The sequence below is a fragment of the Lonchura striata genome, chromosome 1, assembly GCF_046129695.1.
Source record: "Lonchura striata isolate bLonStr1 chromosome 1, bLonStr1.mat, whole genome shotgun sequence".
Classification (NCBI taxonomy): Eukaryota; Metazoa; Chordata; class Aves; order Passeriformes; family Estrildidae; genus Lonchura; species Lonchura striata.
Genome location: NC_134603.1, coordinates 141256270 through 141281966, shown reverse-complemented (window position 1 = coordinate 141281966; position 25697 = coordinate 141256270). Strand labels below are relative to the sequence as shown.

The window sequence follows — 25697 nt, the reverse complement described above, 5'->3', positions numbered from 1 at the left end:
ACCAAGGGAATGTAAGAATTTTGCCAAATGCTCTTTTTCTTTTAATATTTAGAGAAGAGTTGTCTGGGGTGTGTGTGTGTGTGTGACCCAAATCAGTTCTGGTTGGTTATTATCAACTTAACTGACTGTAAAAAAGCACAGAGAAACATAACCAACATGTCGTATGAAGATGGGTCATCTCAACCCAGTAACTCTTATCTCCAGTGGTTCACTTCTGGGTCAGCAAACCAAAGGTGGTGTTAGCTTTTTCTTGTGGTCTGGAACTAAAGCATCCTGTAGGAAGATAGATTTAGGTAAATACTCTGTTTAACTGCTCTGTGAATAGAGGCAGACAGCAATTGTAACACAGTGTTTTTAATTCTGTAGCTTTGTTGTGTAGGTGGATGTGTAATCAGTGATGGCTGCTGAGTAAATGTCATTTCATTAATGTTGAATTTGTATTTTACTCCTCAGACTTTCAGCTTTACCACACTATTTAATGAATTACAGATAGCTGTTTTGGCTTCCTATGGGTGATAGCAATTGCACTTCAAAGAAGACAAAGAGATAATCTGGTTTCTTTATCCAAGGACTGATCTTACCATTTTAAGTGCTGCTAACTTACATCAGGGAGTTAAATGTCCTACCTTATTAAATCACTCACTCTGTTTTCTCTAAAGCTTTCATTTAGCTTTGATACAGCATTAATATTTAAAATGTATGTGTCAGTTCAATAGACACATGCATTACTTATCAAAACACTGCAGCTTATTAAAACAAACCTGCTGTCATCACAGGTGTCATCACAAAGTCCAGAGTGACATGTAGTGCCAGGAGGTGTGTTGTACATTTTCACAAGCTGTTCAGTTGGGATGGTGGGTACTTCAGGAAGAAAAAACAAAAGTTTTGGATGCCTTATCCCTGGCAGTGTTCAAGGCTGGGTCAGATGAGGTCTTAAATAGCCACATCTAGTGGGGGATATCCCTGCCCACAGCAGTGGAGTAAGAACAAGGTGATCGCCTACGTCCCTTCCAACCCAAACCATTGACTCTATGAAAAAAATCATGTTGGTAATATAAATGGAGCATCTCTAGATTGCTGACAAGAAAACATTCATGCACATTAATATGGTCTAACACTAGCAGACCATAGTAACAGGGAAATATTAAGTAATTGGACCTTCTGTGTCTGTTCAGTGTGTTTGTATGAGCAGTTTCTACTGTGTTGGAGCAGCTATGTTTTAATTGAGATTTCTTACTCTTGCCCACACTGTAAAGATATTTAGTAATAAATAATAAACTAAATAAATTTAGTTACCCTCAGTTGTCTAAAAAAAACCTCATCTTGTGTGTGATACTTATGGCTAGACATTTGTTTAGCTGCTAATTTGCAGCTCATAAGGTCACTCAGCAGTGGGATAAAAATAAGAGTGCTTCTTTCTTCCAGTGCCTGCACAGACACGGTTGGAGTTGCTGGTGTCTGCCTGCAGGATTCCAGCATGCTTCTGTTGCTCCTGGCTCCCAGGTTACAAGGGCAGTGTCCTCACTACAGAGGCCAGACATCTTCATCCCTGTCATAGCACTGGGGTGCTTCTCATTCACTGGCAGGTCAAATTCAAATGCTGATTTCCCTTACTTTTAGGTGTGCATTTGAGAGGACAGTGAGCAAAGGGCTAAACCTTCCCTCTGTGCCCTCCAGTTAGTGGGGGCCTTACAAGCCATGTGCTGGCCATCACACACGGATGAAAAGCATATTGCCACCTTCTTCCTCTGTCAACAGGGCTAAGTTTTGATTCTTCTTTAACAACTGTTGCTGTCCCTCTACTGTTGTTCCTTATATAATCTCCTGAATAGTGGAAATTAAGAGAATGTATATCTTCCTCTGTATTTATTTTGCTGCCTTTAGAAAGAACTAGGTCTCTCTGAAGCTCTTGAAACACTTTTTAAAGGCTTTAAATAATATATTGTTCTGAATTAGTAAGTAATAATATGACCTTTTCTTCTTGAAAGCTCATTCTTGAGTAGTATGCCAAGATGTTATCTCCCCACTTGAATGCTTGAGTAGAGATATGAGATTTGATATGGGTGTGTGTGACAGCCTGCCTTCCCAATGGAGGCACAAGAACATGCCACAGCTTGACCGAAAGCCTAATGTCTAATTACCTTGTGCTAAATCTTGTGATGTTTTTTACTATGCTATAGTAGGAAAGGTAATTAACATGTTCACATGTTGCAGATCGACTCACAAATCTAGAAATTAGAAGTTACAAACACATGGGAAACTACATATTTTCTCTTTGTAGTTAGGTAATTTTTTTTTCAGGGGTGTTGGATGTTTCTATGCATAAACTCTTCCTCGTATGCATATCTACTGTACAAAAAATTCTTTCATGATGTATGTGTTTACTTACAAGACAGTCCTCACTGCAGGAAGATTGACTGTGGTGTGCATCTGCAGCTGTTACCAAGGGAAACATCTGACCTTGAGTTAGATGATTGTTGCATCAAACCTCTCTCACTAACGAGTCTTCCCCACCTTCCTCATCAGTGAAACCTTTCTCTGGCCAGGCAAAAGAGCAGAAGGAGTGATGAGGTGCAGAAAGGAAAATGTCAGATGCTTGCCACTCTTTTAATAGAATCAGCACATTTCAGGATAATTTTTTTCTGAACCTAAGCTAGAAGGGAACAGAGAAATAGTCCTGGAAATAGTAAAACTAAAGGAAAGACTCAGCTAATCCACTGGATCATACAGGAATCTTGTAACAAAAGATGCATGGTAAAAACTTTAAATACAAGCCTATTTCTAAAGGCTCAAGGGATGAGCTATTCAGATCACCAGGTATGGAGCTGGCTTCAGCCCTGACCTGACTTGATGTAGTGGTACCACAGCCTAGGTCAGTGGTTCCCAGTCAGTAAGTTGCACTGTCATGGGGCACAGTGTTTATTCCCTGTTTTTTTTTTTCTTTGTTAGACAATGCTGAAGAGAGAGCAAAAAGAGAGTATTGTCAGGCTGTTGTAATTCTTGTAGTAGTTCCTTAAGTGATGCTGAGATGTTTCCTCCAGTAGATAAACTGGGCTGTGCTCTGGCAGTCAATGTGAGGCAGATTTCTTTCTCTTTTGCTGATGTCTTATCAGAGAGTTCCTGATCTGACCTATTTTCATGAGAGTCTTTGGCTTATGACTTTGCATGGGATTTAACCAGCTGCCAGAGTTACCTATGCAGTTTTACAAACTTGGAATTAAATATAAATGAAGAAAGAAGAACCTTGCCAATAAAAACTGCAAGTTTTTGTGGCTATCTGAAGCCTAGCATAAACAACTATTCCTGAGTTCCCCTAGTCATATTTCCAAGACAGTATTTCAGAAAGTATTGTTTCAAAATAATATACTAAAAAATAGTTGTGCTACTTGGGACACAGCATTCCTTTACTGTCATTGCAATGACATAGCAAAATAATTCAGGCTGCCTGTAAACTCACCAAGGCTGAATATAGGAGAGTAAACAGAATATCTGAGAGGGAATTCTGCAAATTGTTTGTGCGTGCACTTTGGAAGAAGCAGAAGACACAAAGCAAGAGTATTTTGAGATACTGAGTGTGCAGTTCTTAGCATCTGTGTATTTTCTGAGTGCTCGAAGTTTTGCATAGACAGCTTTTCCTTTTCTGTGCTTACAGTGTTTCTGAAGAGTTCAGTTTCCTTTTTTAATGCTTATCTTAAGGGAAAGACCTTTTGTGATGCAAAATATTCTTGGTAACTTTGTTCCACTTTAATGTAAGCTTCTGCAAAAATGAATTCTACTCCAAGAAATTTGTGTACTTACAATTTTGTAATATTTAGAGAAATGAAAACCAGCTCAAGTAGATTTCATTCTCCAGTTTATATACTTTTGTATCGGACTGCTGAATGTCAAAATTTGTCAGAAGTCATATATATGATATTGTTATAGTTTTGTATTTTGCTATCTAACACTATGGCAAAATAATCAAAATTATCTACAAGCAGTTAACTGAAATTTATTGTAGCAGTATCCACTTTATCTCTTTCTATATGTGATGGACAGAAATGCAGCTAAAGTTGAGGTGAGTATTCCCACTTTGTGGTATAGGGGAGATCAGGTGGTGGGTTATGAGGAGGCTGTATAGATGCCAAGAAGCAGAAATCTCTTTGGTACTTCCTGATGAAAAATTATCAAAGACTTGATGTGGAGATGCAGTGAAAATGGTGAAAGTGGTCATTTGAGCTTGGCATCTGCTGCTAAGAACCAGCTTGCTGAGGTAGGTAGGTAGGTGAGGTAGGTAGGTCAAGTACAATGTCTGTTTATTCTCAACAGGGCTAAGGAGGTCTTTTGTGATATCTTGCAGCACACTTTCTTCAAACCTCTCCGAATTATGCAGTCATATGTCTTGAATAAACTATGAATCAGATCTGTAGGCTCTCATAGTGAATAAAAGAGTATGCTGTTTGGATGACAGGGTTAAAAAGCACTGGTATTCTGTTATAAGCAGATGAACTGAAATGGTAGGAAAATGCTGTGATACGATATAAACAAACTGAAAATGGACTTTAACACTGTATTGCAGCTACCATGCTCTGTGCTTTGCTAAGAGAATAAAGTTAAGTAAAATACAGATTTAAATTAATTTACAGAAACTCTATGGCTCAGAGTTTTATTATTGTTCTGAAAAACTTTCCATGGGTTTAACTACCACAGTTTTGCAAGGAATAGGGATGTATCTCTGGATGTAAAGCAAGCTGAAAGGCTGGTATGCCTGAAACACTATCTGCTCTTTCAAGTTACAAAAGTTAGTCTAATAGAATATGTTATTTCTGTGACTGTTCATATCTAATTGTCTTACACCTTCACGATTGCTGTAGTTTTTCTGTTTAATGACATGAGGGCAAAAGTGGCAATTTGAGCCTTGCAACTGCAAAGCTGTTTCTGGCTCCTCCTGCCCGAGATGAAGGTAGTAAGGGTTGTAGCAAATAAAGGGCCTGTTGAACATACTAGATGTCATACTGTTTGGGGTAAGATGATCTGCTGTGTGTGCGCAGAATGCTCGGGTGTAGATCATAGGAGTGCCTGGTTGCATAGAGACAAACAACCTGAGCTTTTTCAGATTTGTGATCCTGCGTGAGAGGTGTGCTTTCTGCAGAGGCAGCAAGAAATTATGAGGAGTGAGGTAATGAGTCTAAGACATTTACGAAAAGATACTCTGTGAAGTTTATACTTGGCAAACTTTGTCCTGGTGTGGTATTAATATCTGGTTTTGCTTCTGTAGTGTAATTATTCTGGGGTATTGCCTGACAGATGGTTATATCTTAGACTTGTATCAGAATGATGTTATTTGCTTGACAGGTATTGTTCTCTTAGGAACGTGGGACAGGAAGGGACCTGCCTATTCATCAAGTTTATTTTCATGCTCTTGTAGGCTTTATGTCATACAGACATAGCCATATGGAGGTCTGCCTTAAAAGCAGCTGAGCCTTTTCCCTTCACTATTTTAATTAGAAGCCTCTCTTCCAGTGCTAAATTCCTCAACATGATGAAGCTGCTTAGACTGTTCAATCTAATTTTTTTCATCACCAGTTCATTACCAGTTGGTAACAATCGTGTGCCAAGACTGTTCTTTTATTTTAAACAGATTATTCTTACTGTTTTATAATGATATAATTATGGTTTTGTATACAGCCCTTGCTTTTCTGCTCAGCTTTATTTTTGTTAGTCTAAGGCCAAGTCCTTGCAGCCTTCCTCAGTTCTGTTGAAAGTAGAGTAAAATGAAGGAATGGGTAGTTGGAGACTTTTCAGCTTTCACATAGCAGGTTTTTCCAGTTCTCTGAGAAGGGTGTGTCTTATTCTTTGTACTATTGTTGATAAAAAAAGCGAATAGTAGCTTCCTTGTTATTGCAGTTCACCAACAGAAACACAGATAGAAAATTTTGTATTTTAAACTTTCTGAAAATTGTCTTTGATTAGTAAGATTGTTCAAACAGTAGGGACTTGTGGTGTATCTAATTTAGGAATACAGACAATCTTATCAAAGTGATGTGTAAAGGCAGGCAGTTGTTTGCTTCAAGTGCATGAGTTCCTTTTTGTGTTTTTTGTGCTTTTCCTTAGGCCTCAGATCACTTTTCTGTGTGCAAATTCTTTGTGCATATTTAATGACTTACTGCTAAAATATGTGATCAAAGATAAATCAGACCTGTTACAAAGGAATCAAAAACTGGAATTATGTTTAAATATTTTTCTGACTAATATTTATAGACACTTGCTACTTGTAAGGCTCTCAGTGTAAATCAGTGTTCTCTTCAGACATTTATATTCAAAAAGTATTAATGGAAGGTGTAAAAGGCAGATACACTTTTAAAAATGTAGTGACAAAATTTTAAGAAAAAAAAATTTTAAAAAGCTTCAGTTGGAAGACCTGACCTATTTTTTTCTTAAAATTCTAAAGGCTACTATGTTGGAAAAAATAAAGCAAATACTGTTTAAAATGCAGTGGAAGGTTTTATGTCCCAGGTTTTGACAAAGAGCATAAGCTTTGTAATGTTCAGTACTGCAGCTCATAACATTTGGGCTCCTGGCTAAGAAAGTATGGAGGCAGGTATCTAAGGACTATATGATGATGAGATTCTGATTTCATGGTTAGAATTAGAAATCTGTAATTTGGAGCACTGGTAGAGTGAAGCTGGTTGGTAGGAAACCAGGGTATACCTTAGACCTTCATATGACATTTATCAGAAAATCAGTCCCATATTCCTATCTGTGGTTTTCTTCTAGAAAGATGCTTTTGGTACCTATCTTTATATGTAGTAGACTAGCAGTTAATTAGATGAGGAGTCCAAGAAATAGGATGCCTTGTTCCTGGATCCTTCTCAACCTGGGGGATTTCAAGTCTACATATTTTTCTCTTCCCAGAGTGCTGTAAGCCAGTGGTTCATGCCTAGGTAGGGGATCTAACCACCAGACTGCAGATTACCACTTCTTGCCCACTTTCTGGAATCCATCAGTGTATATTTCTGACTGCATTGTAGAATCATGGAATGGTTAAGCTTAGAAAAGACCTCTGTGATCATCGAGTGCAGCCATTAACCAGCACCACCCTAGGACAGTGTCCTCAGGTGCCATGGTCACCTTCCTCTCAGGGAGGATTTGGCAGTCCTGTGCAAAGTATCCTGCAGGCTGCTGTGTCAGGTGTTCTCTTGAACCACAGATTCAATTCTTCTTGCTTTTCCAGGAAAGCAAAGTCTGCAACTGGAGAGCAGGAGAATTAACATCTAATCAATCTGGTTTTATTCTAATTTAATATTTTTAGCAGTTGTTTGAGTACTGTTTTCTACTTAATGCTTGACCAAGAAACTTTTTAACAACTTGAGTTTCTGTAATAATGAAATAGAATAGTAATGACTGTCATTGATCATATCCCTTCTGGGCATGAAATTTGAGTTGTTTCAATTCAGGGGTGGTTTTTTTTCTTTCTTTCTCCTGTTACCCTTTTTTTTAAAAAAAGTCTACCTTTTTTTTCAAAGACAGACATTTTGGTTTTGAATCCTGATACAGGAAAACAAACAGGAATTTATAGCCGTTATGGTTTAAAAGAAATAAAAGATATTTTCTATATTTGCAGGCTATACTGGAAAACCCAAGTGTGAATTTACTTGCAAAGTTAAATAATTTCTTTTTTGTTTATAAGTGGTGACATAACACATCTGCAAAAAAAAAAAATCCTACTCTGCTCAGTTAAGGATGGCAAGATTACAATGAATGGGAGACCTTAGAAGATGGTAACATATCTGTGAAACTTCAAAATAATTCAGAATTTTTTTCTTTGCATTTTTCTATGTTGTTTTGGCTCCCTATGTGATAACCCTCAAAGGTTAGGCTTCTACCTGGGCAGTGTTGCAATAGAGTGAAATTTAGTCAACTTTGGCTCTCAAGGATTTGCTTAGCTTGGAAATGAAAAAAGAATGGGAAGAACTTTCTTCAATGAAAAAAATTAAAATAATTATGTTAACTGCTGATTTTTAGCTCCAACCTGCTAAATCTTCTGTGTTTCTCAGTGTGAGACAATGGTTTCCTTAATGCATGAGTGACTTCTTTAAAAATACAATTCCTGAGTGCTGTGAAGCAGAATTCATTAAAAAACATGTTGAACACTGGTATGATTGCACACTTCTGGGGTTGGCTGTAAAGCAGAAGGAAACATTGTGTGCCCAGACAGCCATTATTGGATTGATTTTTGTACTGTATTGTGTGGAATATGAAGAAAGAGCAGTCTATACATCTGATCTGCAAGACATCTTCCCTTAAAGTGGCTTAGTTTTCATAGCTGGCACAGTTCACAGCAAGGAGCACATGTGCAGTCTCTGAGATACCTCAACACGTCAGCTTCTGCCAAATTTCACTCATGTTTCCAAATGTAATATTATGCTTATGTCCTATCCTTCTCTGGCACTGAATTCAAACAGCACCTGTTAATATTAAGAATAAATGAAGTTACTGTAATGTTGAGGATAAAGAGGTTTTGGTGAAAGAAAATTGGATATGAGATTTAGATTTCCTGCCTTATTAAATATTCCACGTGGTGGTATTCTACTTCAGTTTTAGTTAGAAGTTCAGAAAGCAGTATTGTAATGTTAGCACACACCGTTTTACTTAAATCTTCTTTCATGAGTTGGTATTAGCTGATATTCAGTGCAAATGCTTTTGAGGAATAATGTGAAACACACTGGAACATTATTTTTGTTTTTAAGATGTGTGTATTTTTTCAGAAGCTTGTTATTCCTCTGCATGTTGTCTGATACTCATTTGCATTTAAATCAGCTTTAGCAGAGTTGTGTAGCTTATTGGTGATTCCTCTTCAGTCTGACAGCTGAAGAATAGCAGATGTTAAGCATGAACATCAGGCTAAGGCATTGTGGCATTAAGGCATTGTGCAGCCAACCATCTTTTGTTCTGGCACTCTGGAGTAGAAACTTAAAACACATTTCTTTCTGCTTCAACCAGTGAACATGGTTGAGTTTTCTGGGTTAGGTTCTGCTTTTCAGTAGCGCTGAAATTGCTAAAAGCAGTGAGCACCTGCATTGTGGTTGTTACTGCTATGGATAAAGGATAAGGCTATTGATTCACAGTTGTTTTTCTGTTTCAGGATACTGTCTCAAAATAATGTGTTTTTAAGACTGGAGAAGGTATTGGAAAAAATAACTGTTCTGGACTCTAGAACTGAATTTGTCTTAAGAGTGGTAGATAAAGGATCATGATAATCTAAGCACTAGTCTGTTTCTAGTGGGAAGGAAGAAGGAAGTGGGGGCAAGAAGATGATAGTACCTTTATTAAGATATCAGCAAGGAGATGACTGGGGAAGAGAATCCTCTGTTGCTGCTCAGAATGAAGGTTGTGTGGCTCCTTGGATGGGAAAGCAGGAGTAGCTGATTGTCAAGGACCAAGAGATCCAACGGGATCTTAAAGAAGTTGGGCAATGTCTACCTTGCACTGAGAAATGTGATTAACATGATAGATTCTCTAGAAGACTAATTGTAGAGGAAGTTACCTGGGGAGAGCTGGTGTTGTTCCTTGATATGACAGTTCAGTACTTTCATCTCCTAATATCCATAAAGAAAAGCACTGAACAAAGAAACTATCAGAAAAGGAGCAGGCGAACTAGTGATTTTAGTTGAAGAAAATTGTTTCAGAAGGTCTTGTGAATGTGCATTGCTTTCATTAGGATTAATGGAGTAGGAAAAAACCTGCCTTGCAGATTTTATGCGATGATAGAAGTACCTTTCTTGTCTTCTTGGAAAACCAGGCTTACTTCAGTTTGATATACTTGTGCCTGGGTGTGTCTTCTTCAAATGTCAGTCCTAACTTAGAAGCTACGGAGGCATTCTCCTCAATAAATCATTACTTGAAGGCAACACACACTTTTTTTTTTAAATTGGAGTAGATATTTTTGAGCAGTACTATTTTAAGATTATTTTAATGGAAAGGCTTCCTCTTCCTATTTTCTCAGTTGCTCACTCACTAGTGACAATAGGAGATGAAAGCATTGCATTAATTGATCTGTTGGGATACAGAAGAAATAAGGTAATTAATTGTAGTTTGTTTAGAGGGAAGACCCCTTGTTTTTTATTTACCATGTTGTTAAGCTCAATAAAAAGCTAAAAAGCAGTAATAATAATAATTATATTTTTATGCACAAACCTAGGTTTAGTTTAATGTGTTGTTTTTCTGGATCATCATTAGCAATTTCACCTTTTTGTGCATTTGGGATGCAGATTGCACAATAATTTGTTCAAGACTGGATTTGATACATTGCCACTTTAATTATTCTGACATAGTGTCACTAGTTAAAATGGCAATTGCATCAATGACAAAAATGTAAAGTAAATTTTTCATTGCTTTCAGTGTCTGAATATATACTGTGAAATTTTAAAAAATGTTAAAATTGCACTGGAAAGTATTTTGTTAGTATTTCTGGTTTTCAAGTGCATTATTGGAAACACTTAACTTGTAATTTTAAAAAGCTTGCTTTCTTGAATAATACTATTCATAACATAATGTCATTACCATTTCTAGAATTCCTTTTATGTCCTTTCATGATTTTCTGTGAATGATACCATTGTTCTGTCACTCACTTGAGCTCATAAACAGGAAAATATTTTACAAATTCAGTATTATGTCAAGGCTATATTTAAGTCTTAGTCATTTCAAATCCTGTAGTACTATCTTTAGGATATATTCTTTCTTATGGAGTAATATGGCATAATCTCTTTTGTCAATTGCTGCAGTGTATTCTCTGTTCTTGTAATACACAGGATCTGGTTGTGCTTCTCTCTGAAACAGAATTCTGCTGCAAAGTCTTCCCAAGAGTGTTGATTGTATCATGTCATTCTTTTTTTATTCTGCAGAATGCCTCTTTCTAGGTGAGTTCTGTACAGGGTACCAGACCTCCCTTCAAAGTCCTTCCCTTGTCTGCTCCTGTCCTGTCTGTCATTAAGTCGCCAGTGATCTGCTGATACATAGGGGTGCACCTCCAGTCAGCCCTTCAAATCTTCTTGAGCACTTCTTGAAGTGTTCTCTCACAGAGTAGCCAAAACCAGAAGGCAGCTTGACTCCAGCTTAGTGGTGAATTGTCTTCTGCAGTGGGGTGCTGAGGGGAAATCTCTGCATCTGGTGTGTGCAGCAGTCCCCAAGCTGCAGACATGGATCTGGCTGGTTGTGTTCTGACTGTGCAGAGCATGCGGGTGCTTTGGATTCCAAGTAACCCTGCACTGGAACTTGCAGACATGCCTTAGTTTCATAGCTGCAGTTAAAATTCTTTTAGCTTTCTACAGGGTGGTGTGTTGTTTGTTAGCCTCGAATTAGATCTTAATCACAAGTAAAATTCTGAAAGAGCCATCTTCAAACTGTTGATCAAATAAACAATGCTTCCAACCTAAATCTGTTGTATTGGGATATAAAGTCACAAGCTGCAGTTTTAGTTAAAATGTGAAGGACTGAAGTGCCTGAATGTTTTCTTATACAGAAAATACTTTGGCAATACAAACAACTTCCAAATTAAAATTAACTTGCTTTTTTCAAGTAGGCAGGTTGATCAGGTGTAGAGAAAATAAGTGAAGACATGATTGTACTAGACACTATGATTATATAAGGCCCAATAAACAAAACAAAAACCAAACACAGGAATATTGTAATTTGCTTTTGAGCAGTCATATAAAAATACCAGATTCTTAACTTTTTAGTGGGTATAAACTTCTACCAATTTATACAGGAATTGGTCACAAATGTGAACATAGGTAAATGTGTAGGACAAATGAAAGAAGATGCATGTAGAGAAAGGCAGAAATAGTCACGTTTCTGTCTCTGGTAATAAATTGGCAAAGACAAGACATTCCAGTTCAAACAGAATGAAAATGGATCCAAGTGCGTATGCAGATTTATTTTGTGTCATGATGTCTGTTTATTAATAGAATTCAGAGAAAAGAAGGCAAACTCAATTTGCTAATTTCAGTGAATAGACTTATTCAGCTTCCTATTGAGTAATTACAGAAGGCATTTTTAATTTTAATGAGTATTCTGAATTCTTTATCTCTTGGTTTTCTCTGTTTCCCATGAGAAATTTGCTGTCTTAAAAGTGTTTCTTAGCCCTTTTGTCACTATTGCATTTATTTCTAGATTAGTTAAAAAGTGATTATAATGTGCAATTTATAATGACTAGCGTAAGGAGATACTGAACTGAAGGACTTGGTTATGTGATGGAGAGTTGTGGTTTAATATGTGAACTTAGTAAAATCTGCTTTCCTAATTGGGAAAAGCATTACAGAAACATTATAGAAAGTGTCAAATGGTAGCTCTAGGGTTTTAAGTTAGATAGATCTTATGTGTGTCAGAACTTGGTTTGTTTCAAAAGAACAACTTCCTTGTTATGACATGAATAAAAAGTACTCTGGAGAGACAGCTTTCTGTAATAAATGATCTTGGCTGTTGAATTCTAGAGTGTTCACAAGCTACAGGTAAACATCTTGAATTTCTTTGCCATATTCAACTATGTGTCAGGGAAAACAGACATCTATGCTTAAACATAATACTAAAGTACTGGGGGGTTTTATATGTTTATTTCATAGCTAATGACTGATTGTTACAACCTGTATGTTATTCACATCACAGGTTTTCTGCTTGTGATCACTTTCATATGTAGTTTGGAATTCCTGCACTTGCCACTGTGATGCCATTTCTCATCCTGGTGTAAATGGTTTTGTTTCACTTTTGTCTGGGATAAGCTCAGAAAAATGTGTATGTGCACATCTTAGGCTTTAAAAACTGTTTTATTTTAACATAGATTACTATGAAAGCTTGTTTTGGAATTGCACTACGAAGAAAATGTCCACTTTTGAGGTTTGGGTGACAGGAAAATGCTCAGCTTAAAAAATTGAGAGACCAGGATAACTCTGCAGCAGGGTGGTGAGGCTGTGGATTCATTGTTTTTCTGTAATCAAGAAAGACAAAAGAGATGCAGCATTTTGTAATCAGAAGCAGAGCATGTGTCCCTGTTCCATCACCCTCTGCAAGTCTCATGACAAGATGGGTGTTGAATTCTGTGACCCAGTTATTCTGTATGGGCAGGTTGGGCCCTGCCTCCTGCATACTTGCTGAAATGTTGTGATGTTTCTGAGTTTCTGTACAGACAGAATAGAAATAAAAAATCTACAGTCTGTTTCCAAAATCCTGGGCAAAATTACTTCCCACCAAAATTTTGTAAATGCTTAAACATTTGCTTCGTTTCTAGGACTGATGTAATTCTAAATCTTATGGGCTATTTAGCCACTATAATAAAAAGAGAGGTAATGATACATGAGAACATAATGAAATGGCTTCTTTATTAAAAAAAAAACCCCAAACAAACAAAAAGTAAAGAAACTAATTTTGGTTTGAAATAGAGGTGCTTGAAGGAGGACATGAAAGATACTGGGAGGATATTAATAGGGAATTATTTATTAATGATTTTCAGAATTTGGGGTACTGAACACAATGTAAAAAATGCTTTACACTTGACATAAGTTATAGAACTTATTTTCACAACATACTGTGAAAAGTCAAACCAAAAAACTGGGTTCAACAAGGAGCTTTACAAATCTGTCAGTATTAGTAGTGTGTGGTGTTGCATTTTAGTTAAATAGTATGCTCTGTCTCACCCCTCGAAAATGTACGGTTTATTCCAAGCCTGTAATCCTCCCCCAAAGTATCCTGTGTCTGTAATCCCATTGGCCCAAGTCTTACTCAGTGCCCACTTTGAATCTCCCTGTTAAGTGTGCTCGGGAGACCAGGCTCTCTCTCTTGGCCCTTTTCTCCCTAGCTTCTCCCTCTCTCCCCCTCCCTCCCTCTTCCACCCTCTCCCTCAGAAACCATGCTGCTTCCTGGGGCTAGGACCCCCAATAAGACCTCATCTAATTAACACCCTCAGAAGTAGTGTGGAGTCTCCTTGCTGCCTGCTACCAGCGAGCTCACAGCTTGGGGGGCCCACCAGGGACACCCCGGGGACCACAGACACACTGCAACAGTGATGATAGTTCAGAGCCAGTCTGACCCAGATGGATGCTGTGCTGATTGGTGGGGGAGGAAATGATTTTTACTTGTGTCATCTTCAGTGTTGGCTCTCCTGAAGACAGGATTCTGTACTTTACAGGCTGTCACTGTGGCTAAGTTTTGAGTGGTTTGGGGTATTTCCTTAGTTACTTTTTAAATCTCCTATTCAAAGTTGGCTGTTGAGCAGGAAGGTGGTGTGTGTCTTACCTTTGCCAGCAGTGGGGGAGTGTGAGTTGGTGGGCTTGGGTCACCAGATTATCAATGACTTGCTTTCATATTGAGGACATAAAGCTGACTTTCCATCCATGTGCACATTATTAACAAGTGGATCAAAAAGCGGCAAAACAGAGCCAGAGTAGTGGCGGCAGTGATTGCAGGTACATTCTAGATTAGTAGAAACTTAAGTGACTGAAAAGAAAGTGCTAGGTATTGATAATTTTATACTAAAATACAAGTTGGTTACTTTCCCAAGTGTTGTATTTTTCTAAACTTCCTTTTCCATAAAGTATCACATCAAAGTGGTCACGGAACAATTGAGATCAAGCATTTCCATGTGGGATGGGATGGAATGGAGTGGAATGGAAAAGACTGTTATCCCTTGGTTCCAATTTGTTCTGGTAGGACTGAAAAAACTGCTGTAGAGTGTGCAAGAGGGTGACAAGGTTTTGTTTAGCCTTTCTTCTGTACACGCCATGTGATGGGAATCAGGACAGGTGATTCCCAGACAAGACCAGTAATTTAATGTTTTATTAGCTGTGGTTCAGACTTGATTGGTAGCAAGTGCCTAAAGAGACAGTGTGGAAGTCTTACACTCACTAAAATAATATTTTAAGTATTGTTTTAAGAAATTTTCATTCCTACAGGCCAATTACAGCACCACTGATTTGTGACAAATGAACTTGACCTCTAAATGACAATTGAGTCTCCCTATACAACTAAAAACTACATAGATGAAAGCATTTAGAAAGTGAAGTCTGGTGGGGTCATTAGGTGAGTTGTACCTTTTTAGGATCTCAGCAGAACATTTTATGGTGCTTCTATCAACTGCTAAAGAATCTGAAATACAGAAGATTAAGACAGGTGCTTCTAAGGTACTAGGGAAAGTTATAGCCCTTAAAGTACTGAGATATGCCTGTGTTAAAGACAAATTGAGCAAAAGAGTGTTTTAATGCCTGGCATAGCAATGAGAAGGAAAAAGGGAGACTTCAATAATTAACATCTATCTGTTTTATAAGGGTGACTGTTCAACATGTAAAATGTTTATTTATTTTTGAGTGTACTTGAGATTGTCCTGTGATATAAACATTGTGTTGAGAGAAAAATCTAGTTCTTTTTGAGCAGCCTGTCCTCAATGCAGTGTAGCCATAAATTCTTTTTTCATTCTACTCTATCTTCAAAATGAAATAAAAATGCAGTGGAACATATGAATGCGGTTGAATGCAGCAGCAGAAGACATACAGTGATTCTGTTCATACCAGATATTTTGGTAACTGGGAAGTGTTATTTTTTTTGGGGGGGGGGGGGGGGGAGTGCAAAGTGGCAAGATATTTGTTCTTTTTTGTGATGTTTTTAGAGAATTATTTAAAACAAAAAAAAAATGTAATATAGAATTACTTTAAACAGGAACATGATACAATTATTTTAGGAATTGTTTTTCAGTAGGTATATAGGTGTTTCTGTGACATGTTTATATAAGTAGTCTGATTCCATCTTTAGGATGTAAACTGATCTGCCTGCTTGTGAAACTAGAAGTGATGCCTTTTATTTCTCCGGCAGTTAACTTTGAAAGCATTTTAAGAATGTGGATAATTTCACTCTGCTCAGAGAGGCTGACAATATTTTTTTACTTAATATCAGCAATTGACTGGGAAACAAAGTGTTTTCATGTGCATCTTTGAACCCAGGAGTGAACAAGTATGTTCCCTTCCTCTTTAGAGAATTCAGGCTTCCACTGTTGGTATTAAAATATGGAAACTATAGCTTGAATGGAAACTCACAACAGGTCACGGTTTTCTCTCTCATACACTCAGATCATTAAAGAAACTATTTATTCTTTAGATCATGTAAACTTGCTGAACACAATAAGACATTTTGGTCCCTACAAGGTGCATGATACAGTATTCCAAAAGCCCTTATTATAACCAGGGGACTTAGTTTTACTTCTTTGAAGTTTCTGTTGCAAATTCCAATTCTGTGATGGGAATGGGGACTGCAGTAGGATTTCTTGGGGAGCCTCTGCTCTGTTTGAAGGTTCCATCTGGTGCATTAAAGAGCTTTTGAAATAATAGCATATAGAGTACATTCAGTTTCTTAATTTTTTCCTGCACTGTGTTTTTTTCGATGTGTAAATCTAGTGTTGCTCCCTCAGGTCATCATTAACTTGTTTGTGTATTTGAATTAACTAACTTGGCAGCTGCCCAGCACCTCCTGCAGATTAATAAGAGCAAGTTTCACCTTGGTGAACTTTTTTGGTCCTTTCATGACTTTACATGTGACATTCTGCTGATTGTCCATGACTAGTTTTTTTTCTGAGCTGGTATTTTAAAGAAGACATGTGGTTTCTTGAAAGTGAGGAGAACAAATAAGATAGCACAGTTTATTGTGCCTAAACAAACATTGAGACAGATCTTCTTCCTCTGATGTTAGGTTGATGTGTGTCTTTTCTCCTGGAAATACAAGAAAAAAAATTACATTTTCTCATTCAGTTTGGAAAGATTGTCCGTTCTTGTGTAAGGAGAGCTGTGGAGACTGAAAGACTGATACTAAAGTTTGGAATATCTGTGTGTTGTTTAAGAATGGGCCAGGGAAATATTGTCTCTTTATGTTTCAGATAGTGCTGTGTTTCATGTGTTCTGCTGAGCTGGTTTTGCATCCACGGCCTGTCAAAAATACATGAGCTGAGAAGGCCCTTCAGGATATGTAGCAGAGCCGGTAGTGCCAGTTTTTGTGTGGTCCAAGTGCTGTGCCCTTGTGCTGCTGTCTCTGTACGTGGTGGTAAATGATTGCTGCTGCTTACTGAGCACCACCCAAAAGGATTGTGCAGGGTTTCAGACAGCTCCAGTTTGTTCAGCTCCTGAGCTGTGGAGATGTTGATCTCTTGCCATGATAAGATATGTGGATTTTGTGTTAAGACTGATTTCTTAATCAGGGGAAGTTTTTTCTTTACAACCAAATTTGAAAGAATATCAGTACAATAAATGTCAGGTGCTTTAAAATGGAGCAGTTCTGAGATTTACACTTACAGCTTCATGGAGTTCATTTTGTATAAATGTTTTGTTGGTCCTACATGACACAAGATGCTCTTTGAACAGTTGCTTCAACTTCAGTTATTGTCAAAGTTGTAAGACTACAGTAAGGCTAGGTTATTACAGCTGTGGCAAAAGGTTGTGGGAAAGGGAAGGTCAGCAATTGTCATGGCATTGGAAACTGGAATGGAGAATTACATCATGCCTCTGCAGCCTAGGGTGTTCTAATGAATTTAATCACATTTTAATTAGTGTTTCTAGGTAATTAAAATTTTTCAAGAGGTGTTGCTAAATAGATATACTTGAGTTTGAGTTTCCACTGTGTCTCTGCAATCTGGCTTCCAGGTATGCTGTCTGTTCTACAGAGGCTTAGGTTCATCCTAACTGTGGTGTTGCACATGTAGGTGTTCATTAAACTGCCCTTAGATGTTAGATCATCTCAAAAACAGCACCACAGATTAATCAGGGCTCCTGACCTAAGGCCATTTGTGCCTTCTCTTTGAATCTGGGGATTACGTACGAAGATGCTCTCTTGCATATTTTGGAAATATATGAAAACTGCAAAACTACACTATAGTACAGAGAAGTTGTATAAGTCAAATTGTTTTGTAATTACCAGATTTTACAACCATTTGTTAGCATTTACTTGAAAATAAATTTCTACATTCATATTTGCCTTGAAAGATCTTCACCTTTCCTTAAGACATTAATTCCTTTTAGTAAATGATAGTTTTTCCTTACAAAGATATAGTGTACTGCCATACATTTTAATATAAGCAGTTGGATAGCTTGACATTAATTTTCTTATTTTTTTAACTTCTACTGATAAGAACCAAAGGAAACTTTTAATTTTTTAATATAATAATATTTTTGCTCTTAATTTCAGTGGAAGTAGCCAGTAATTTTTGAATTGCAAGCATAAAGAATGTAATAAATAATTTTATATTTCAATTAAAATTCTGATGTGCATTCCTGTAATAACACTTATTAGTAAATATGAATATAGTTTCATGAAAAAAATTAAATACTAGCCTCCATTATAATTTAGTGGAATACATAAAATTTGCTATCTTTTGAGAAAGTAGAACAAGCAGATCTTCCTGTCACGCTTATTTTTTCATTTGTATACAGGAAAATGAAAACTACCATTCCTGTGTTGAATTTCTACTTGGTCACTTGGATTTTAGGCTAGGTATTGAATTGAACTGTTTGAGTAATTTGAAATCAAGGAAATATTCTCTGCATATGTAAATATGTAAAAGGTCGGTGATACTATCCAGGGTAGTACTTCAGAAAACTCTGTCCATTTTAATATATTCTATTGTTATACTTTGAAATTTAGACAAATCTATTGGATGAATATTTTTATAGGTTTTTACCTTTTTTCACTTTAGGCCATTATTATGTACTTAAAATAAGAGGTGTCTTGTAGAAATGCACTTATCTTTAGATTTTTTTTTAAGTGAGAATTAACTTCTAATGTTTCAATATCTTTTGGTATATTGAGCAAGTAGTGTGTAAATGCCGAAGCAGCAAAAGGTCATCCTGTCTTCCGAGCTGCCTGTGGCTGGTTTGCAGCAAATAAGGCTAATACACAAGACAGTAAAGACAAATCTAGTACTCAGCAAGCATGGATTTCCCATGCAATGAGTGAGACGTGCTGCATTTTGGGCAGTATGAAGACAGCAAATTACTACTTACAACTGTAAAATACGGAATTAGATGTAAGATACCTCAATGTTAACACATTAATATTAACAACATAGATTGTTTCAAGGTACACTTTCTAGATTTTCATAGGAGGAGCCACTTTCCACTTCCAGCCTAGCTTTTATGGTGAGATTAGATATTGCAAGTGTCTTCATCAAGGTTTGGAAGTAATGCTGATAGCAAATTGTTTGGTCATACTTGCTTGCACTTTGCTTTCAGGGATTCTTTGACGTCTCCATGAGTGCCAGGGCAATTTTTTTACCCATTAGCCTCATACCCTTTTCCTCCCCCTTGCACACATAAAGACTATTTTGCAGATTGCCTTAATCCCCAGGCAAGGGTGTGTTTATTTGGGATTGGAAGATAGGAGCAGTGAAACATGCAAAACTGGCTGGTTGTGTACAGCAGGGCAGCTGCTTTCTGGTGTGTCTGCTACAAGAGATGGTGGTTGGGCTGGTTGCTGCTGGTGTCTGGCTGCAGGAATCAAGCTGACCAGCTGATACTTGGTGGGCTGTAAAACTAATTAAGTGCTAAAAAGAAAAGGGAGAAGAGTGGTAGCTAAGGTAGCTAGCTCAACCAGTCTGCATCTGTATCCAGTGTAGAACAGCCAGTTCTCATGCTTTTCATGGTTATGAAGAATTTACTGAGTGCCTGGTTGGTGTATTTTTTTATTCAGTGTTATCTACAGCTAGAGGCTCTGTTATTTTTATAGGCACTTTCATCTCCCTTTTTTTTTAAAGTTCCCCTTCATACAGCAGTTATTTATTTCTCAAATACTTAGTCATTTGCACATCACTATTCCACAAGCTCCTCTGACATTATTAGTAACTGATCTCTGACATACTATAGATCTGATGGCTTTGGTATTAAAACTGATTTTGTTATCAGAGGGTGTTTGGTGAGGCAGATATTCTGCAAACCCTGTTATTCCTTCCTCTTGCCTGTGACCATGGGGAGGTTAGAGGCTGGGCATGTCCATTGTAGTTATTCTGTATTGTTCAAGATAGCAGAACAAAAGAGATTTTTAAAAAATCACCTATCAATGCTCTGATATTGGTGTTACTTTCTAACCTAGAGGTTCTATTTCTGATTATTTTTTCAGTAAGTTTGTAGTTCTTAAGGACCTGAAGGAGCTTTGTGAGTGGCCAGAAAAGGAAGGAGATTAGCAGCTCTTACTCATCTTCTATTGTGACAATACGTTAGATACGTATTCATTACAGAAGCACACTCTACTGATCTTCAAAAATGTTCTATTTCATTATTTACAAGTACTTACTTGTATATTTTGTGTGATTAACTCCTGGGGTGGGGCTTGTTTGTTTTAATTATCATTAACCTGTTTGTTTCTGTTTACACTCTGCTTGAAATACTGTGATGTGGTTCTTAGGAAGAAAGTTATTTAGTAAGCTGCATTTGTATCTACAAGCTGTGAAGTTATGAGTCTCTTATTACTACTTGTTTTCACACTAGACAGCAGTGTGAAAAGAGTTTTCTTTCTTCTCTCTGCCACCTTACTGTCTCAGCTAGGTAGGGGCAGGACAGAGGCAAGAATTGCAGAAGAAACTTTGATGACCAGTGGAGCTGACCTTGGAGAAGCACAGCTTGGGCTTTATGAATGTGTTGGACGAATGTGTTGTTTAGTAACATATTTAAAGCAGAGTTATTTCAAAAGAAAATACTTTTTCTTTCTTCCCTTAGAATCTCTAAAGTTTTGGTCCATTTGTCTAACAATAAAGACAGTTGGATGGGTGTTACTGTTCTCTGTGTTCAGTTCTTTGTTCCATTGGGCTGTTGGATTCAAGAATTTAGGCCACAGTGAAAAACTCTTCCTGAGAGCTTCTGCACTTCCGTTTTCTTGTCACTCCCTGTGGCTGTTGCTGGCTATATTCCTTTCAGTTGAAAGGTGGTATTTTGTTTTGTTTCAGACTGGTGGGCTACATAATGATGAAATATCTTCTGGTATCCACTTAGTAATTTCTAGAGAATTAACTTCCAGGATCTAATGTCTGTTAAAGCCAGTTTATAATGTTATGAGTAACAATTATACTATTTGTGAAAATTACGTTACATGTCAAAGCCCCCTTAGTATTCTTTAATCATACTGCCATACCTGAAATGAGCTGTGACAGTGATACTTTGGCAAATAATATGCCATGAAAAATAGTACTGTTCTAATATTTTCCAGAAATCTGAAGCCTACTGATGAGTGAGAGAAGAGTAGTTATGAAACTGCATGAAATTTATACTACATAATTATATTGCTATACTGTAAAAGCTGACAGTGATGTGAAATTTGGCAGCAAATATTACTGCTGCTTTTGCCCTTCTTTTGATCTTTCTTACTTTCCTTTCTTTCCTCCTTCACCACCCTAGTTGAAGGTCACAGAAGATGCAAAGGGAAAATTTTGAGCATTTTTCTCTATCATGAGGCCAGATTTCATTGGTGAGTAGATTTTGCTGTCAGTCAATTTTGTTTTCAAGCACAGTATGTTGTCACATGAGAAGTTACATAGACCAGATGGCTAATTGGTTGCTGGAATATGATGATGTTAGGTTTTAGATTTCTGATTAAACTGAGAGCTGTGTGGGAAATGCTAATACAGTCATCAGTAAGGGGCGGAAGAAATTATGAAGAGGAAACTTCATTTCCTTTGAAAAGAAATACAGAATGTTGTCACTTTTACCATATAAAAAATAAAACCATATATCAAAGTTGATATATATCAAAGTGTTGGTTAGGGAACCTGGAAGGCTGAGAATTTTGATGAAAATGGAAGAAACGTATGTAAATTGGGAAACAAGTGCTTACCTGGAACTGAAACCATTGGGAGAGGCAAATATGTGATTTCCTATATATGCCAAATTATGTATTATGTTTTTGGCATTTTTTCCTCTTCAAACTAGCATATGCTTTCTAGTCAGGAGTTTTCACAGATTGACTTCTTTCAATGGGTAAAAATTTCTTGGACATTCTTTACAAGACTTAGAAATAAAAATAATGACTGGCTCAGTCTTGGATATTCTAACTGAACAAGAAACACAAGTTATGTCCAGGATTAAGGTGTGTTAGTTCAGTTGCAAACCAGGCATTTCACTATGCAAGTGTCATTTGAAGACAAGTAATTTAGAAATTTGCCATAGTGATAACTTTTAAATACCTAATCAATTTTATTCCGTGAATATTCCCTCAACCTAGAAAATGTTACTGGTATCACAGTGGTGATTGTGGTACAATGAATGTGTTTTGAAGGAGCACACTATGAATACTTGTGTTTTGTCCCCTCTGACTTTTTGGTTGTTTGCTCTTACTGTGAGTAAATACTGCTTTTATAGTATGGAAACAGACCACAAAATCCAAAATATTTTTTCATTTATCCCGTTTAGAAAAGGAGAAAAACGAGCACTTTATTAATAGCTATTTTACATTGAAATGTTTTAAAAAACACCACCTTCATAAAAAGATGGATTGACAAAATGCAACTGTGCAATATTCTGCAGTAATAAATTACAAGTATTTGTTTTAGTTGGCATTTCTCCAGTTTCCGAACTTGCTTAAAATTGCCAAAATCCTGTCCCTCATTTCTTGTAATTCTAGTTTATTCAGCTTAGAAATAGGAAGAACACTCCTTGCTGTTAGGAAATTCAGTTTTGTGCCTATTGTGTTATTGTTTATAGATAACGTAATTTCACTACTTAAACAGTTTGCAGGCAGTTATTTCAGTGTAATGTTGTGTATGTAATGTGAAAATGATCACTTTTTTAAGGAGGGGAAATAAAATGAATGATAACGAATTTTTTTTTAACCATATCAGTCACATATAGTTACAGCATTATATATCCTAAAGTTTCGTATTAGATTCTTCTTCTTAATCAATCAAATGCAGACCTGTGCATGGCACGATGAGAACTGCTTTGTTATTTTTAATGACAAGATGAAATCCACATTGACTTATTTGAAAAGTGCAGGAGCTCCCTCTCCTGGCTTAGAACGCTGGAAATTGCAAGTTTCTGGGAACGTTTTCAATTTATCAAATTTAAAAAATACCTTATTTTAAATACTTACCTGTAGAAATGTTTTTCTGGCATCTTGAAAGTAATGGTAAAAATTAGTTTTGATGCCCATTTGGATTCTGCTCCGAGGGCGGTGTTTGTGTTTCTGCCACCTGGCTTTGTACCCCCATAGGTAGCAGATGATGTCCTCTTGTCGGTGTGGTCATGCTGGAATGGTCATGACAGCAACATTTAATGTACTCTCAAGTTCCAAATCCACTATGTCCCCCACCCATACTTTTCACAGCCTTTGAGAGGAATGCGAGTCGTTGATGGATGGTAACTTTGTACAAAGCCCTGTAAATCATCCTAAGTTTAGAAAGAAGTTAAAGAAAAATTTAAACGTTTTACAGTTGATGGATATAGTGTGACTTCTTTCCTCGCCTCCCATCCATCGAGAGAGCAGTAGGAGAGAGTTATCTTCCGCTGTTTGTTTATTCAATTACTCTCTTTTCATAGCCTCTTCAATGTTGCAAATCCTCAGAGAAATTAGATGGTTTTGTAGATACTTAAATTTGGTAGGGTGTTTTATGCGACATCGTTCTCAAGGGTAGGAACCTGATTTGAAAAGGTAGCACTGGAGACACATCTCTTACCTTAGATATTTAAAAAGAAACCCAGTCCAGGCAAAAAACCCATTTCTGAATTCTGAGAACGCAGGTTGATTAAACATGGATTTAACTCATCTATCAAAATAGGAGCCAAGAGTGCCAGATGAGCCCTAGGCCCTGTTTGTCCCATATCTTACCATCTCAAGGATACTAATGCAAGGAACACACATCTGTACATACTGAAAGAGAGCAGTTACTTTGAAGTGGCTACAGTTTTTGCGCCTGAAGTAGCTTCACATAGCTGAACTCAGTTACCTGCCCTTTCTCAGTTTTTTGTTGGGTTTTTTTGGTGTGGTTTTTTTTGTGGGGTTTTTTTGTGGTTTGTTGTTTTTTTTTTTTTTTGGTGGGTTCTTTTATGTTTTGGTTTGTTTTTTTTTGTTGTTGTTGTTGTTTTGGTTTTTTTGACATCTAGGTATTTTTAGCTTTTAAATTCAGAGGGAAGATTGACCAGGAGTATAAGGGAGTAAATGATATGAGTGGAAACAGTGCACAGTCCTCTATTAACTTCTTCCATACTATTAGGGAATTTTCAACGACAGCTCAAGGAAATGTTTTACTGTAGAATAGTTCTGCATTGCATCATCAGAACTGCTATATTCACAATATTGTATTTTTCAAAGCACTACATTTTTTAAAGATGTTTATGCACTTTAATTTAGCTACACTTGCTGGCACAGGTATGCTTATTGCTTCATTTAGCACCTTTGTCATTTCCCAGTAAACTTCAAGATGGTTGGAGAGGACCAATGAATAACAAAAACTGCCAAAAGTTCACTGTCAAATTGCTTAACTCTGATTTATACGGTTTCAGACAGGGAAAAAAAAGAAAAAAACTTCAGTATTTCTAGCAAATGCCAAAATAGAATCAATGCAGCATTGTTCACCTAGTTAAAATTCCAAGATCCAGGAAATGCAAACATTAAGTTTCCAACAGCAACATTAACTTGGACTCTTTGCATATCCTGTGTTTTCCTGGTATGCATTAAGTCTTAAAGCAATGTATTAAGCTGTGAGTTAAACAAGAAAAACAGAAAAAAAAAGTCTTCATGTCGGTAGCACTGCCAAATTTAGTTCTGTTAGCATTTGTGTTTATTGACCTTTTATAATTTTAAATTATTTTCTTCATAAAGATTGAATATGGGGGTTTTTTTGGCCAAATGAAGTGAAATCAGAGAGCTTGTCTTCACTGTAGTGTGAACTTGACATACAGTTTACCCCTTGCCTTAAACTTGACTCTTTAGCAGTATCTCAGATTTGAATTAGGTAGTTTTAGGTCTTGGAAATATGACTTGAACCTCAGAGGTACTCTGATTACTATATTGGTCTATATAGGTTGGCAAGATAGAATCAATTCCTGGTGATATCTTTTTTGCTAATTAAATTTCCACATAACTTGTGTGCAGAGTGATTTGACTCAGAGTAAATCAAACATAAAGATGTAAATCAAACAAAGATGGACTCTTAACTATATCTAATTTGAATTCTAATGTATAGTTTTGTAAGCTATATATACTATTTGTTCCAAAGTTTTTAGAGTACTGCAGTTGCCTGTAAGTAACTGAAGAGACAGGAAAGTCCTTCTTTGAGGGTGGATCCATCCTGGAGATGGTGCAGAGCTGCAGGCAGACAGACCTTCCTACGTGGATGTTCCTGTCTGCAGCTGCTAACACTTGCCACAGACTAGGCTTTTTACCTGTTTGAACTTGGCTAATCCATGTTCTAGAAGAAAGGGAAGAGCCTTAAAGGAGGTATTTGGAGAGTAGTAAAGCAAGGATTTGATGGTTAAAAATAGATTTGGAAACTGAGCTTAGGTTTAGAAAGCAATGGTGTGACAGTCATTCATATTTTCCCTTGTGAACAGTGGTATAAAAGATCAGTGGGGTGGGAGTGGAAATGGAGAGAGGAGAAAGTGAAAACAGTAAGGGAAGTAAAAGTAAAATGTCAGGAGGTGGAAATATTTATAAATTGAGGGGGTAAAGGTCAAATTCATTGCTGGAGGTTCTTGGATTCATCAGAAGAATAG

The 25697-nt window shown here is 36.9% G+C and overlaps 1 protein-coding gene across 3 annotated transcripts in view; it reads left to right on the top strand.

Annotated features, from left to right (window-relative positions):
• The window catches only part of MPP7 (MAGUK p55 scaffold protein 7), a 147282-nt gene that overhangs the window by 7481 nt on the left and 114104 nt on the right, over window positions 1-25697 (top strand). For 2 of the 3 annotated variants that reach the window (XM_021543033.2, XM_077788699.1), the window contains exon 3: window positions 21387-21456. The exons of the other annotated variant lie outside the window; for it this stretch is intronic. The gene's annotated coding sequence lies outside the window, so the exon portion shown is untranslated. The remainder of the gene's footprint in view (window positions 1-21386; window positions 21457-25697) is intronic. 3 annotated transcript variants of the gene reach the window in all.